Consider the following 15,816-nt stretch of genomic DNA (forward strand, 5'->3'; position numbering starts at 1 on the left):
TTGAGGTAGGCTGGGTGTTGCCAGGAGTTAACCTGTCTCATTGTCAGTGAATCCTTAAAATGCCATATTCTCTATGTCTCTGAGGGTTTTGAAGACGTTGTCTAACTATTTTACCTTATCTTTCTATACAATCATATCTATCTATTGCACATAAGATGTATATTCTTGTGATAAAATAGACTAGTAATTGATATGAGCATGATTTGATCAACTAACAATTAATTTGTATAACTTACTTTTATCATAAACAGCCTGCAATAGCACGTTCAAAGTATTGGAAATAAATATTGTATTATAATTGAGTTGTATAAGTACAATACTGCATATTAAAGTAGAAATAAATATATGTGTGTGAATAATAATCTTACATTTGAATTCTATACCAATGTATTTCAAATTAAACGTATTTTGTATCTATATACAAAATTCTATATTAGTGAATTAAAAATAACCTTGTGAGTAACAATTAAGGCATTAAGTTGAGAAGTTTCACTAATCTACTTTTTGTCCTATGATCCCTATATATTTCTATATTCCCTCTTTTTTCTTTTCAACCACTATCTTCAAACCAAGGAATGAAAGATAAAGGAAAAGAGAGACATATCTGAGTCTAACCTTGTTTTCTTTCTAAGTAAGACCAATAACTTATAACCAACTCCCAATAAAAATAAACATCTATAGTCCAAGGAAGCAATGGAAAACCTACCTAACCCCCTTAAGGGAAATGGGATCTTGTTCTCTTAAGGTTTCTTATGACTAGTTTGGGAAGAATAATATCTTTGTAGGGGCCCAAGTACATTTGGGGAAAATGGTTAAACAAGCTAAGAATAGCATTTGTTGTCCAGTTTCTAAATGCTGAGAAATTCTAGGTTTAATTAGAGTCCTGTGTGGGACAGTCTGAAATGCTGGACCAATTGGGATTGGAGGCTTTCTTCAAGGCTGTCCAGGGAGCTGTCCTGTTCTGATGAGGCACAGCAACTGAAGCCCTTGGTGCTGGAACATGAAGGATGCAGGATGTCAGTGTCCAGCATGCTGAGAGGAATGAATCCTGTCAGGTCTGATGCAATGTCAGTGTTCAACTCTTTTGTTCTGAAAACATATAATTTCTCACAAGCTTATACAGTTTTAAAATTGTAAATGTATAAGTTGTGTGTGATGCATAGATTTTTATCTTTTACCTTGTACAAATATCAATTTAAAACAGACCAAAATTTTAACTTAAAACCTGAAATTCTAAGAATTATATAATAAAATGTAAGGAAAGAATATTCATCAAGATATTGGGTGGGGTAGGAGAGTCTTGTGGGTAACACAGTAATAGCACAGGAATTAACGTGAAATACCTGGCATGGTGTTACACAGAAACCCAATGCCAAGCATAAGAAATCTCCTTTCAAGTCGTTGCTTATGTTGTCGGCAACCTCCCCAGCAATATAGGCTATTGCTGTTGCCCTTGCTTGCCTCTCAGAATTGACTATAAACCCTGAAGTTTATGTTTTCTGAAGACTTCATTTGCCTTGGACAAAGAAGTTGGTGGAACTGTGCTAGATATGATCCAGCAATCTCTTCCCTGAGAAATAGCTTTCTTAGTACTCAATGGTGATCAGCAAGCTGCCATTGAAGAAAAGCAGTTGGTGTTCACACACAGCTTAGAAGTCTAGGGACCACAGTGATTATGACCTTGGCAAGATAACCCTAAATGAGCAATCCTGACAGTTATATATCATCACTAACCAATATCTGTCTCATCAGACATTAAAAAGAAGGGAATTCATTCCTGGTGATGTAAACTAGCCATCTTCTTGTGGTAGGTGAGGCCATGGGACAGAGGGAAGAACAGCCCCTGCACCTGAGGCCCAGGGACGCTTTTAGAAGAGTGAGCAGAAAGATTGTAAAGAACAAGACATGGAATGTAACAATGTGTTTCTTATATACGACAGACAAGTTTTACATATTAAATATCAACAGTATAGTTTCCTATGGAAGAAGTGAGTAATTCCAGTACCAGTTGACTTACAAATGTGGAAGGAAATCTGTCGCATGGGGCCCCACCTCTAGAAAAATAAAGGCCACAGGAAATGAAAAACTGCAAAAAGAGGTAGAATCAGTCTCTCTGAGTGGTTAATACCCTAATTCCTTATCCAACGCCAAATAAACATCTTTAAAATATATGCAAATTAGCAACACTGAATGAACTCAGCAATTTGTATTTGTATATTTGTGGGCTTGTATATGGGCATAACAGTAATAGTTAAGGAAAAAGAGGCTATGTAAAAAAGTTTCTGCACAGAGAAGGGAGCTATGAACATAGTGAATATTGCCCAGAATCAGAGAAAGTTTTTCTTTTTTTAAATAAAGAAACACATTTAAAAATATTTATTTATTTATTATACATACAGTGTTAATCCTGCATGTATGCCTGCACACCAGAAAAAGCACCAGATCTCATAATAAATGGTTACGAGCCATCACGTGGTTTCTGGGAATTGAACTCAGGACTTCTGGAAGAGCAAACAGTGCTCTTAACCGCTGAGCCACACATATGGCCAGTAACTGTTTCAAAAAAGAGTTACATGTCCTCTGCCATCAGGGAAATGGAAATTAAACTACTTTGAGATATCCTTTTACTCCATTTAGAGAGGCTATAAACAAGAAATCTGATGAAAAATGTTGGAGAGAATATGAAGACAGAGAGAGAGAGAGACACAGAGAGAGACAGAGAGAGAGAGAGAGAGAGAGAGAGAGAGAGAGAGAGAGAGAGAGAGAGAGAGAGAGAGAGAGAGAGAATATCTTAGCAAATTAACACAGTCATTGTAGTAAAAAGTTTCAATAACTCCTCAAATATTTAAAAATAGGTCTGTCATGGGAAACAGTTGTTTATTCCTGAGCACATATCCAGAGAACTCCACATCCTGCCATGGATATATTTACACCCTTGTGTTTATTGTTCATTACAGCACGGAAGCGGAGCACCGTTGACATTCGTCTTCAGGTAAGTGGATAGTGAAAATCTAGGTCATGTATCAGATGCAATGCCATTCAACTCTAAGGAAAAGAGCAAGAACAAAACTTGCAGAAAATGTATGAACTTAGAATATGTAATATTAAGGGGCGGGTCACACAATCTCCATCCTATATAGATCATAGCTTATATATGTATACATGTACAAATATACATGTGGAAACAGTATCCCATATAGGAAGGAAAATAGTTAAAGGGCAATATAGAGTGATGAGGAAGAATGGATTCAGGTAATGGATACATAAATCATGAAAGAGGATATAATGTGAATTGTCTTGTGCTAATATGTGTTTTAACTTTTTTCTTCCTTTCCTTCCTCCTCTTCTCTCTCCCTCTTGCTCTCCCAGTGGATAATTACATGAAATATATTTGCTAGTGGAACTGTACAATGTAACATGAAGTTCCACAGCTACATAATGGATATTTTACCTGTATTAAGTTTATTAAATTGTATAAATATTTGGTATGATCGATCATCACAATAAGCTTCTAAGTATGAAGATAAAATAAAAACTGTGGCCAGTCTTTTTTTTTAAGTTATTTTAATTAAAAAAAAAGAATTAAGTTTTGGGTATTTGGTCATGGATTTTGATTCTCATGCACTAATTACTTTAAAACACTGAATACCTACCATGGCAAATAAAATTTATCCCTTAGTATGTTCATGAGCACCTCAGGATGCCTTCAGTATTTACTCTTTTACTCACATAAAACGTCAAACACTCACTATGTGAATTATAGTGTGATTGGTGGAAGGTAAACATGTTCAAATACGATCATTTTTACGGGAATGTTTTGAGTAGGGTTCTGTGGGCAGTTTGGCACTTTCCATAGATCTGATGAATGGGAGGGCTTTGAGCATGAGAGGAGAGAAATTATACATGGTGGACATCCATAAATCTTTAGAGAACTTTTGCTACAAACTACAGTGAAATGGTGAAGTTATTGGAAGGGATGTAGAGACCATCAGGATTAATTTAAATTAGTTTTTAGGTTGGAGATTATAATGGTTAATTTTATTATGCCTAGATGTTGTTTGTTTGGATGTGTGTTTAGCGATTCTGTTTTGAGACATGAACATGAAGAAATGCTTGCTACAGTCTTATTTTCAGCTTTGTTCTAACTTTTGGTAGTTTCTGGCAGCATCCTTTTTAAATATAAATAAGCATGCCATTTTATTGTGGAAATGCAGTGTAATCTGAAAAATGTGTTTTGTTGGCCTAAGTGGATATCCCAGTAATGCCTTCTACGTTGTAAACATTTTCTTCATATCTCTCTCTCTCTCTCTCTCTCTCTCTCTCTCTCTCTCTCTCTCTCTCTCTCTCTCTCTCTCTCTCTCTCCTCTCGCTCCCCTCGACCTCTCCTCCTCTCCTCTCTCCTCCTCTCTCTCTCTCTCTCTCTCTCTCTCTCTCTCTCTCTCTCTCTCTCTCTCTGTCTCTCTTTCTCTCTCTCTGTCTCTCTCTGCCTCTCTCTCTGTGTCTGTCTCTCTGTCTCTGTATCTGTATCTGTATCTCTCTCTCTCTCTTTCACTCTCTCTCTCTGTGTCTCTGTCTGTCTGTCTGTCTCTCTCTCTCTCATGTGTGTGACTTGCAATTGTAGTGTTAGTTTGTGTTTGGTGCAGGCTTCTGTCTAGGATATGAGATGTTTTTACTGCGTTTGTGTGTTGGTGTGACTATAAAAAAGGAGCAAGATAAACATCATTTAGGAAATCAGTGGCAATATATTTTTGGAATCTTGTTGTTGGTAGTGATATTTATTTTATTTTCCACATATATTATTTATGAAAAAGAAATTTAGATCTTGCCAAAACATATTTTAGCAGATTTGAAAATGGTATCAGAAGAAAAATTGTCTAGAGAAGATCAACAGGCTTTGTGGCCTGTTTTATAAGTATGCCTTTTGTTGTTTACTTTATAAATCATGCATGCAAAGAGAGTAAAATACAAAATGATTTATTAAATGTTTATGAGAAATTCTAGTATGTCTTGGTTTTAAAGTCCAAGGAGCAGACAATTAGCTCAGGAACTTCTTGTTCAGGTTATTGATCACATAGGAGTCTAAATGAAGGGAGAAGAGAAATTTCTTCTCAAGTCCACTTCCAGGGTTGAGATGAAGCAACCCTAATTATGAATTCCCTTTCCTTCTCCAAAAATTTATTACCACCATCCCACAGCACAGAGACTAGGAGAAAAATATAAAGCCTTTGACCAAGAGAAAAATACAAAGCTCCAAAGGAGGTTGTATTTAGCCTCTTTTATCTGTTTCATTCAGGAAAGAAGACATGTTTTGTCTTTCTTCTTGCTAAGGAAAAAGAAGGTGTTGGAATATAGAACTTTTTTGCTGGGTAGGGAGAATAACTCTTATCAGTTTGATTGAAGGTGTCAGAAATGTTGTGGGAAACTACTGCCCCAGAGCTCAGAGATGGGGAAGGTTTGACGTGTAGCAACTGCAGTGCTCGCTTTGTTTGTGTTTTGATTTAGTACACCCACTGGGCTTAAAAGCTTATTGTACCAGGAGAGTGAGCTGTGATTTGCAAAGGTGGTCAGAGTATGGTTTGTGAACATTTGCCCCTGTTTTACCCCTTGAATCAAATAAATAGATAGATAGATACATACATACATAAGTAGATGGATGGATTAATCATAAATAAATACATAATAACCTACTAAATAAATAAAAATGGATTTTTGTGGGCAGTCTGGTAGACATTTATTTTTTGTCCTGGTTGAGAGTATCAGGAATTTTAAATGTGTGGAAATTTCAGGTAATGTTGTAATAACAAGAGCCCCTGACCCCCAGCAAGGCTCAGTCACATGCTTGACTGCTACCGTGTTTGTGTTTTAATGGAAATAAATAACTAAAAAAATCAGGAATCACACCAAAGAAAGTGCATCAATACCATAATTATTCTTACATTCTTAATTTTTTCCCTGTGTTTACTTTTGTGCATTTTGATGAGGCACTTCGCTCCCCAGTGCCTTAGTTTTCATATGCCCACAGAGGGGTCCATAATATGCTTTTATAACCCTGCTGAGAGGATCAATGAGGTCCGTGTACATAAAGGGGCTTAATAAATGGTATGTGATTTGAGCTTTCTGGATGAAAGGTGCTACGTGAGTACAAAGTAGAGCAGCCTCCCACAGGTAATGCCTTTGCCTGGATAGCTCTGATTACAGGCTTGCTTTATCTCTTCAAAGCAGAGATTTTTCTCCTTGATTCCTTCCTGTGTCTTTGTTGCAGAAGCAAAGATGCCTATTTACTCAGTACCTTTCCCTTTTGAGCATGTCCACACCAGTCAGTGAACATGCTCGCAAGAAGATTTGTTTACTTAAGTACACACATGGCCAATCACATAGACACAAATGTGGGAAAGGAACAGTATAAAAGAAATGTTCCATGCACATCAAGCCCCAGGTGGCTCTCACAACCTCTGCCATCTCAAGTGAAACCAAATTCAGAGCATGAATTTTGAAATGAGAAGATATATTCCAAGAATGTTGAATAAGGTCTTTTGTTATAATTATTTAAATTTGACTTCACGGGTTTTCCTTTGCTGTGCAGCTCTGGATAAAACTGTTAACAATAAGGAGTTTTACAGAATAAAATGTCTCCAAAATTTTCACAGTACTATTTAATTTTCTCCCTACAACGTCTTCAGGGAAAAAGAAAAATCTGCATGCTTAGAAAGATTATGTACCCTGTCAAAACTATCCTCCTCTTAAGTGGCAAGATATAGTTTATAACAAACATTCAGTATTTTTGTACATTTCAAATGACAACTACATTTCATCACACTCCCATTTATAGTTTCTTTTATTATTTGAGAATAATATATTTACATCATGCCACCCTTTGCTTTCCTCCCTTCAAAACTCCTCATTTCCCCTCTTTGCTCTCTTATTTATTAATTATTATGTATATATTTTATATTGTTTATACTTATATATAAAGTACAACTTGCTCAGCTAGTATAATGTCACTTGTATGATGTTTTCAGGGCTGGATGCTCTTTTCCGGGGAACACTATTCCTTTTCTTTGCAGCGCTCCCCAACAGCTTAAGGTTCTTTGTGAGAGATTTAGGTTTCTTGTCATAAGTTTGATCTACTTTACCATGTCTACTGTTGGCCTTGTTCAGCTCATGTATAGACAATCATGTTGGTGATTCTTTGGAGGTGTAGCTTTTGCCATTACTAGGACACACAATCTCACAACAACCCTGTCACTCCTCCAGCTTTTATAAAACCACGCCATCACCCCACCCCCTGCTTCCACAATTGATTCCTTAGCCTTAGTTGCAGTAGTTGTATTATTAATATACCCATTGGGAGCAATGGCCACAACTCTGCATTTTATTTTATTTTTTAAATTTAATTTATTTTTGTTACATCTCAATGGTTATCCCATCCCTTGTATTCTCCCATTCTTCCCTCCCTCCCATTTTCCTCTTACTCCCCTCACCTATGACTGTGACTGAGGGGGACTTCCTTCCCCTTTATATGCTCATAGAGTATCAAGTCTCTTCTTGGTAGCCTGCTATCCTTCCTCTGAGGTCTCCCCATCCAGGGGACATGGTCAAATATGGGGCATCAGAGTACATGTTAAAGTCATATCCCACTCTCCACTCAACTGTGGAGAATGTCCTGTCCACTGGGTATGGGTTTGAAGTTTATGGCCTGTGTTGTCCTTGGCTGGTGCCATAGTTTGAGCAGGACCCCTGGGCCCAAATCTGCCTATCATAATGTTCTTGTAGGTTTCTAGGACCCTGTGGATCTTTCTACTTTGCTATTCTCCCATGCTTAGCTGTAGTTTTTAAAATAATGCTCCTATCTGTTGAAAAGAGATTTTTTCTTTTTCTTTTCTTTTCTTTTTCTCTTTCTTTCTTTTCTTTTCTTTTCTTTTCTTTCTTTTTTTAATGAAGGATGAAGACTATGCTGATTGATCCTTGGGTAAAATGACACGTATTTAAAATGTAATGAGGTTCATAGATCAGGAGAATTAACATAGTAAAAATGGCCATCTTACAAAAGCAATTTACAAATTCAATGCAATCCCTAACAAAGTACCTACAAATTTTTAAAAAGACATTGAATGATCAATTCTCAATTATATGTGGAAAAACAAAAAGCCCAGAATAGCTAAACCAACCCTATATAATAAAAGACCCTCCAGAGGAATCTCCATTCCTGATCTCAAGCTGTACTCTAGAGCAACAGTAATTAAAACAGCATGGTACTGGCATAGCAACAGGCTGGTTGACCAATGGAATTGTATTGAAGACCCAGAAATAAATCCACACACGTTTGGAACCATGATTTTTGACAAAGAAACCAAATCTATTCAATGGAAAAAGGATAACATTGTCAACAAATGGTGCTGGCTTAACTGGATGTCTACTTGTAGAAAAATGCAAGTAGGCCCATATTTATCACTGAGCACAAAACTCAAGTCCAAGTAGATTAAAGACCTCAACATAAAAACAGAGACACTAAATCTGTTAGAAAAAAAAGGTGGAATGAGCCTGGAATGCATTAGCACAGGAAACAACTTCCTGAACAGAACTCCAACAGCCCAGGCCTTAAGATCAGCAATTAATAAATGGGACCTCATGAGGCTGAGAAGCTTCTGTAAGGCAGAAGACACTGTCAGCAGAACAAAGCAACAGCCTACAGACTGGGAAAAGATCTTCACTAACCCTACATCTGACAAGGGACTAATATCCAAAATATATAAAGAGCTCAAGAAATTAAACACCACCAAACCAAATAACACAGTTAAGAAATGAGGCTCAGAATTAAATAGAGAATTCTGAACAGAAAAATATCAAATGGTTGAAACACACTTAACGAAATACTCAACAGACTTAGTCATCAGAGAAATGCAAATTAACACGACTCTGAGATTCCATCTTACACACTTCAGAATGGCCAATATCAAAAATTCAAGTGACAGTACATGCTGGTGAGGATGTGGAGAAAGGGGAACACTCCTTCATTGCTGGTGGGAATGCAAACTTGTACTACCACTTTGCAAATCAGTCTGGCACTTTCTCAGAAAACTTGGAATAAGGCTTCCTCAAGACCCAGCTATTCCACTCCTTGGAATATACCCAGAAGACACTCCACACACAACTAGGTCATATGCTCAACGATGTTCATAGCAGCCTTATTTGTAATAGCGAGAACCTGGAAACAACCTATATGTCCCTCAGTCAAAGAATGGATAAAGAAACTGTGGTACATTTACACTATGTAATACCAGTCAGCTATTAAAAACAAGGAAATCCTGAAATTTATGGGCAAATGGATGGAACTAGGAATGATCATCCTGCATGAGTTAGCCCAGACCCAGAAAGTCTCACATGGTATATACTCACTTATAATTGGACACTAGCCCAAAAGGGATGTCCCATGAAAGTCTTTACTTACCAGGAGATTGGGATGGATGCGGGGACTTCCTATTGGGACTCTAGGTGAGGGAAATATGGGAGAATGGGGAAATAGAAGGATCCAGAGGGTCGTAGAAACCAAGAAAAACACCATGAATCCAGGGATGTCTGCTCAACCTACTGCACCAAGCAAGGACAATACATGTAGTAAACATTGAACCCTTATTCAGATCTAGCCAATGGACAGGATATTATCCACAATTGTGTGAAGAGCGGGGACTGACTCGGACATGATCTCTGCTGCCCCATATTTGACCACTTCTTCTTGGTGGGGTGGCCTGGTAGCACTCCAAGGGAGGATACGCAGGCTATCAGGATGAGACTTGATAGGCTGTGACCTTATGGTGGGGAGAAAGGTCTCCTTCTGTCACAAACCTAAGGGAGGGGAAAAGAGTGAAAGAGGAAAGGAGGGAGGACCAGGAATATAAAAGTGAGGGGATAACGATTGAGATGTAATCTGAATATATTAATAAAATATATTAAATATGTAATGAGAACTTATACCCTTTGGTAAGGTGGTGGTGTGGCTGTGGGTTCTTCTCCAAGATCCATATCTTTTTTTCTTTTTCCTTTTAAATTAGATTACCACCTGTGTCCTGAGTTGGCAAGGATAATATTGAAATCTGAGTTAAGTTATTCAGGGACAAGCATTAGCATTCTGAAAAATAACAGAGCTCTCAACCACAGGAAGTATGCTCTCCTCACAGGCCCATTAGAAGACATATCATGTGGCTTTTAAGAAAATGATATACACCTCATACAGTTAAAATAATTTCCGGAGCTGGCCACTCTTGAGTGCATGTCCATCTGATATTTTCTCATCAGTTTGCAGACAATTGGCCCACTTTGGTGATGAGTCACTTAGCTCCACTTTTGGTTTTGGCACTGACAACTATATAGGTATCTCTGATATAGAGAAAAAATATATTTCCATTCTTTTACCTTAAACTTACACCTAGAAATATTTGGGCTGTTGTTTTGTTGCTTTTATCAGAAAGTATTTTTGTAATCACATATTTTTATAAAACTTGCTCTAATATGTTTTATTGATGGCAAGGGTCCTTTAAAGCAAACATTAGAATCAATCACTACATAATTAGCTTTCAAACATGTGTCTCTGATAAACACAGCTGTGAGTTCCAGATCATACATGTTAATACAAAGGAGATCGGGCATGGAATAAGCAAGGAGGATGTATCACATCCCTCATAGCTGCTTCTCCATTGTGCACTTGCAAATGTCATATGACCAGGCTCTACTAGTGTACTTCTTTTTTTTTTTTTTTCTGAAACAAAATGGTGTCTTTATTTTTATTTTTCATTTTTTATTTTTCTAGGAAAGGTATTTTATTTAAATATTTTTTATTTTTTATATTTTATTACTTTATTTTTATTACATCTCAATGGTTATCCCATCCCTTGTATCCTCCCATTTTTCCCTCCCTCCCACTTTCCCCTTACTTCCCTCCCCTATGACTGTGACTGAGGGGGATTACCTCACCCTGTATATGCTCATAGGGTATCCAGTCTCTTCTTGATAGCCTGCTATCCTTCCTCTGAGTGCCACCAGGTCTCCCTCTCCAGGGGACATGGTCAGAAATGAGGCACCAGAGTTTGTGTGAAAGTGAAACCCCATTCTCCACTCTACTAGTTTACGTCTAAAACAGTCCCTGAATGCAGAGTGGACGCCATGGTCCTCAGCATTAGGCCTAACTTGAAGCTGAGCCACTCATGTCTTTGCAGTTTCACTGAGATCTAAGTGTCTTTTCTACATTTGTCTTGTCTACGTCCCATTTCTTCCTCAGAGTTTGCTCTTCTAATGAAGTGCACATAGATTCTTGACTACAAAGCTGGACTGTACGCACCCTGCTAATACTGTTAGTTCTGCTCCCAGAGCCAGCGTTTGAGATTTCAGAACATGCTTAGGTGAAGGAAGTGAGTAAGACTGTGGAGCCAGATTATAGAATTTGTAGTCTCTGCATTGTGGAGCGGGTTGCTGCTTTCTCTTAAAGCTTCTCATATTTTCTTATCTGTACAACAGGAGTGGCAATGCTCTAACTTAAAGGCATCTGTAGACATCACTTAAGATCACAGCTGTTGAAGTTTCCGTACAGCATGGGAATCGTAGTAAAGGCCATCCTGCGGGTCCAGAAGCTAGCTTCTTTTCTGTCTTCCAACTTCATAACCTTTGTGCCTAGGGGCATCCACAGGAAACCTTGGCTAAGGCTCCATAGGTCATGTGTCAAATTGCCCACTTTGTATAGATCTTCCATTGTACACAATGAGCACCAAGCCTTGGCTAGAGGGTGATTCTCTCTGCCCCCATCCCCTTGGCTTCCCTTATCCTAGGTAATTGCAGCGTTTCAAACTGGATCTACTTTTTTTGTTGATAAGTCTTCCATCCTTAGTTCTTATTCTGAGGTAAACTAATCTAATAACATATGCTGATATACTGTTGAAGGTATAGCAGGGCTGCAGAGAGAAGAAGGAAGTAAGCTTTTAATAGCTAGGATTGTTGTTGTTGTTTTTTTAAATGTGTTTTGTGTGTTGTTTTGTTGTTGGGTTAAAAACTCCTGGCCTCCTTTTCCTTGTATAAGGGTGTTTCTAACGACATCTTGTTACTGTCAATATCTCATTGTTACTTCCCTTGATTTAATATCCTTTATGGTTGAGTTCCATCGTAACTCTGATAAGCCTGTCCTGTGCCTGTATTCTTTCTCTCATTGCTCATTACTAGTTCTTTATGTTTCAGATCAAACTCAATCAGAAATCCTTTGAGCACGCTCCAGACCACAGTGTTTATGATTATTTCACATTTTGTACTTCTCTGTATTATCTACACATCATAATTTATAGTAATATTTTTAATTTATAGGTTTTTATTTATCTTTTGTATATTTCTCTTTTTACATATACATTTATATTATTACACATGAATAAAATGATATAAATACAGCAAGAAGAACAACGAAACAACCAGGTATTATATAAATGTTACATTCATAGTGTTTTGACTATTTGTATTTGGCAATCTTGAAGAAAACATCTTTCCTGTCTTGGTGAGTCTAAAATTCTGAATGTAAATCTGTATCTCTCATATCTCATCTCTATCAACTTAAAACATCTATCAAGACCTAGAAACATCTTATCTCCTAAACAACTAAGCTTAATTGTAAGACTAAACTATCTGGTCTTCAACCCTATCAAAGACTTGAGAAGGAATAAAATTTAATTACCTGAGTAAACTGGAAGTACAGGTTAGCAGCTTCTTAAAAAAAAAAAAAGTGACAAAGACAGTTTGCTGTCTGAAAAGGCACCTAAACCTCTTTATAACATTGGAGCATCATCTTCAACCTTCTGGCCCAATATATCTGACATATCTCTTTATCTTTGTTTAGTAGGTATGTAGATGGGGCCTGAAAAGAAAGAAGGGGGATATAGAAATATGTAGGGATGGTAAGATAAAAAGTAGATTATTGAATCTACTCCTCAATTTAAGGTCTTAATTGTTACTCACAAATAAAGTGATTTTAACTCATTATATAGAATTTTGTATATTGACATAAAATAAGTTTAATTTTTATATGTTGGCATAGATTTCAAATTCAGATTATTTTTTAAATATATTATATTTATTCCTACTCTAAGATGCAGTATTGTACCCATACAACTCAAGTCGAATATAAGGTTTATTTCCAATATCTTGAAAATGGTCTTGCAGGCTCTTTAGGATAATTAAGTAATACAAGCTAACTATTAGTTGATCAAATCATGATCATGTCAATTACCATTCTATTTTTATCACAAGAAGATACAACCTAGGTTCAACATATAGATATGATTCTATAGATATATAAGGGAAAACAGGTACATAAGGCCTTCAAAATCCTCAGAGACATACAGAATATGGCATTCAAAGATGCTTTTCTTATTTTAAAGATTCTTTGACAACAGGACACTTTAAGTCCTGGCCTACTGCAAAGAAGATGATGAGCATCAAAGAACCTCCTTATAGAGATTGCTTTAAATGTAGCAAACCAGCCCCTGGGCAAAATGTCCTCATTTCTGACATGGGAAGAATTCTGCCTAAAAATGGGCAAGTATGGATGCTGGCAAAATCGACTGCCAAACTCTGCCAAGACAGGGTAAACAATAATACTACAGGTTATATCTCTTCCCAATGGAATGAGAGTTGTAACGGGTTATGGCTATAACTGCAAAACAGAATGAGTGGGGTAGAATATAGTGTCATGTAGTAAGTTAATAGACTTTCTTGATAAAAATAGACATGTTTTAGATGCTCAGAATATCCATTCTGTCTTTAATGTTCTATTTTTTCATTTTTAAGGTTTTTAAATCTGCAAAGAATAACAAATGTGTAGGAATCTATTCTTAATGACATTATAGCTGAAGAATAATTTCATGTTTAGGTTTTCCTATTGTCTTCATTGACCAAGCATAGGATTTACTTGTTTCTGTTTTCTGATGAACACATTATTAATTGCAAACTACTGACATTTAGAATTAGTTTTTGATGAAACAGTATAAGGCTAGATATTGATTCATAAGCATACACAGAAGGATGGATAAGAATTTCTTTTCTATTTTAAGTCTTTTTCCTATAACTTTAATAAATGATGGTAGCATCCATCTATATGTAACCTGATGAGCTACAAGTTAAAATCCATGAAATATTAAAATCTTCTCTTTAAACCCACATCGCTCCATTGTGATTTAAAAAATCTGCATTATCATCTTAATGGATTAATTTTATTTGGCAGTTCTTCCAAGATTCTCCTTTCAAAAATCACTTTGGGAATTAAGAAATACATTAGCTTTCCAAACCTGCTCAGTTTCATACTTCAAATATGAGCGCTCTGAGCTTGCCTCTCACCCTCCACCGCCAACCTTTCTTGCCACCAGAGATAACTTACTGGAGAAGTGAGAACATAGCTTCCTGTCAATTAATAATTAGTCAAATGGTGACCGGAATCAGAGTTCTTGGAAATAAGTTGCATTTCTATTCATAAGGATTCCATATACATAGGAATACTTTTTCATATCATCTCTCTCTTTCTCTCTCTCTCTCTTTCTCCCGCCCACCCCCCATGTGTGTGTGTGTTTCTCTCTGTCTCTGTCTTTCTGTCTCTCTGTGTCTGTCTGTCTGTCTGTCTGTCTGTCTGTCTGTCTCTCTCTCTCTCTCTCTCTCTCTCTCTCTCTCTCTCATCACTTTACAGTCTGAAACCAGCTCCCCTCCCTCTTCTCCCAGTCCCACCTTCATACCCCTCCCCCTTGCTCCCTTTTCTTCTTCTCAGAGAAGGGAAGGCAACCCATAGGTACCAACCAACCCTGGCACCTCAAGTCACAGAAGACCAAGCACATCATCTCCCACTGAGGCCTGACAAAGAAGCCCAGCTAGGGGAAAGGGATCTAAAGGCAGACAACAGAGTCAGATGCAGCCCTTTGTTAGGGCACCCACATGTTGACTAAACTGCACATCTGACACATGAGTGTGGAGGGACTAGGTCCAGCCCAGGCATACTCTTTGGTTGGTGATTCAGTCTCAGTCCCCATGAGCCCAGGTTAGTTGCTTCTGCAGGGCTCCCTCTGGTGTTGGTGACCCCTGTGGCTCCCTCTATCCTCCCTTACATTTTTGAGCTTGGCCTATTATTTGGCTGTGGATCTCTGCATCTGTTTCCCTCAGCTGCTGGATGAAGCCTATCTGGAGACAGTTATGATAAGCTCCTGTCTGCAAGCATAACAGAGTATGATTAATATGGTTAGCTCTCTCCCATTGGGTGAGTCTCAAGTTGGGCCAGTCATTGGTTTGTCATAACTGAGACTCTTTTCCATCTTTATCACTACACTTCTTGTAGGAAAAACAAATTGGGTCAAACTTTTAAGGGTGGGTTGGTGTCCTTTCCCTCCACTTGAAGTCCTATCTGACAATAGGAGGTCGAAACTTCAGGCTTCATATGCCCACTGCTAAAAGTCTCTGCTAGGGTCACCCCACAGCCTTCTGGGAACCTCTCCAGGCCCAGAGATGCCCCCCACTGATTTATATTCTCTCTCTCACGGCCCCACCTCTATCTACATCCGACCACTTCATTCCCCTGACCACACCCTTTCCCACCTAGTTACCTCCATCGTTTACTTCAGATGTCTATTTTGTTTTCTCTTCTGAATAAGACTCAAGCATCCTCTCTTGGCCTCCCCTTGGCTTTTTTTGATCTGTGGACTGTAGCACATTTATACTATACTTTAAGGCTAATATACACTTATAAGTGAATACACAACATATGTGTCTTTCTGGGTCTTGATTACCTCACTCAACACTCAGCTATACCAT

General features: G+C 37.7%; 1 pseudogene; it reads left to right on the top strand.

Moving 5' to 3' along the window:
* Nucleotides 1–1,819: 1,819 nt before the first annotated feature.
* Nucleotides 1,820–15,816, top strand: part of LOC127198787 (ATP-dependent RNA helicase DDX18-like) — a 52,873-nt pseudogene continuing 38,876 nt past the window's right edge.

This window comes from Acomys russatus, chromosome 2 (assembly GCF_903995435.1).
Source record: "Acomys russatus chromosome 2, mAcoRus1.1, whole genome shotgun sequence".
Classification (NCBI taxonomy): Eukaryota; Metazoa; Chordata; class Mammalia; order Rodentia; family Muridae; genus Acomys; species Acomys russatus.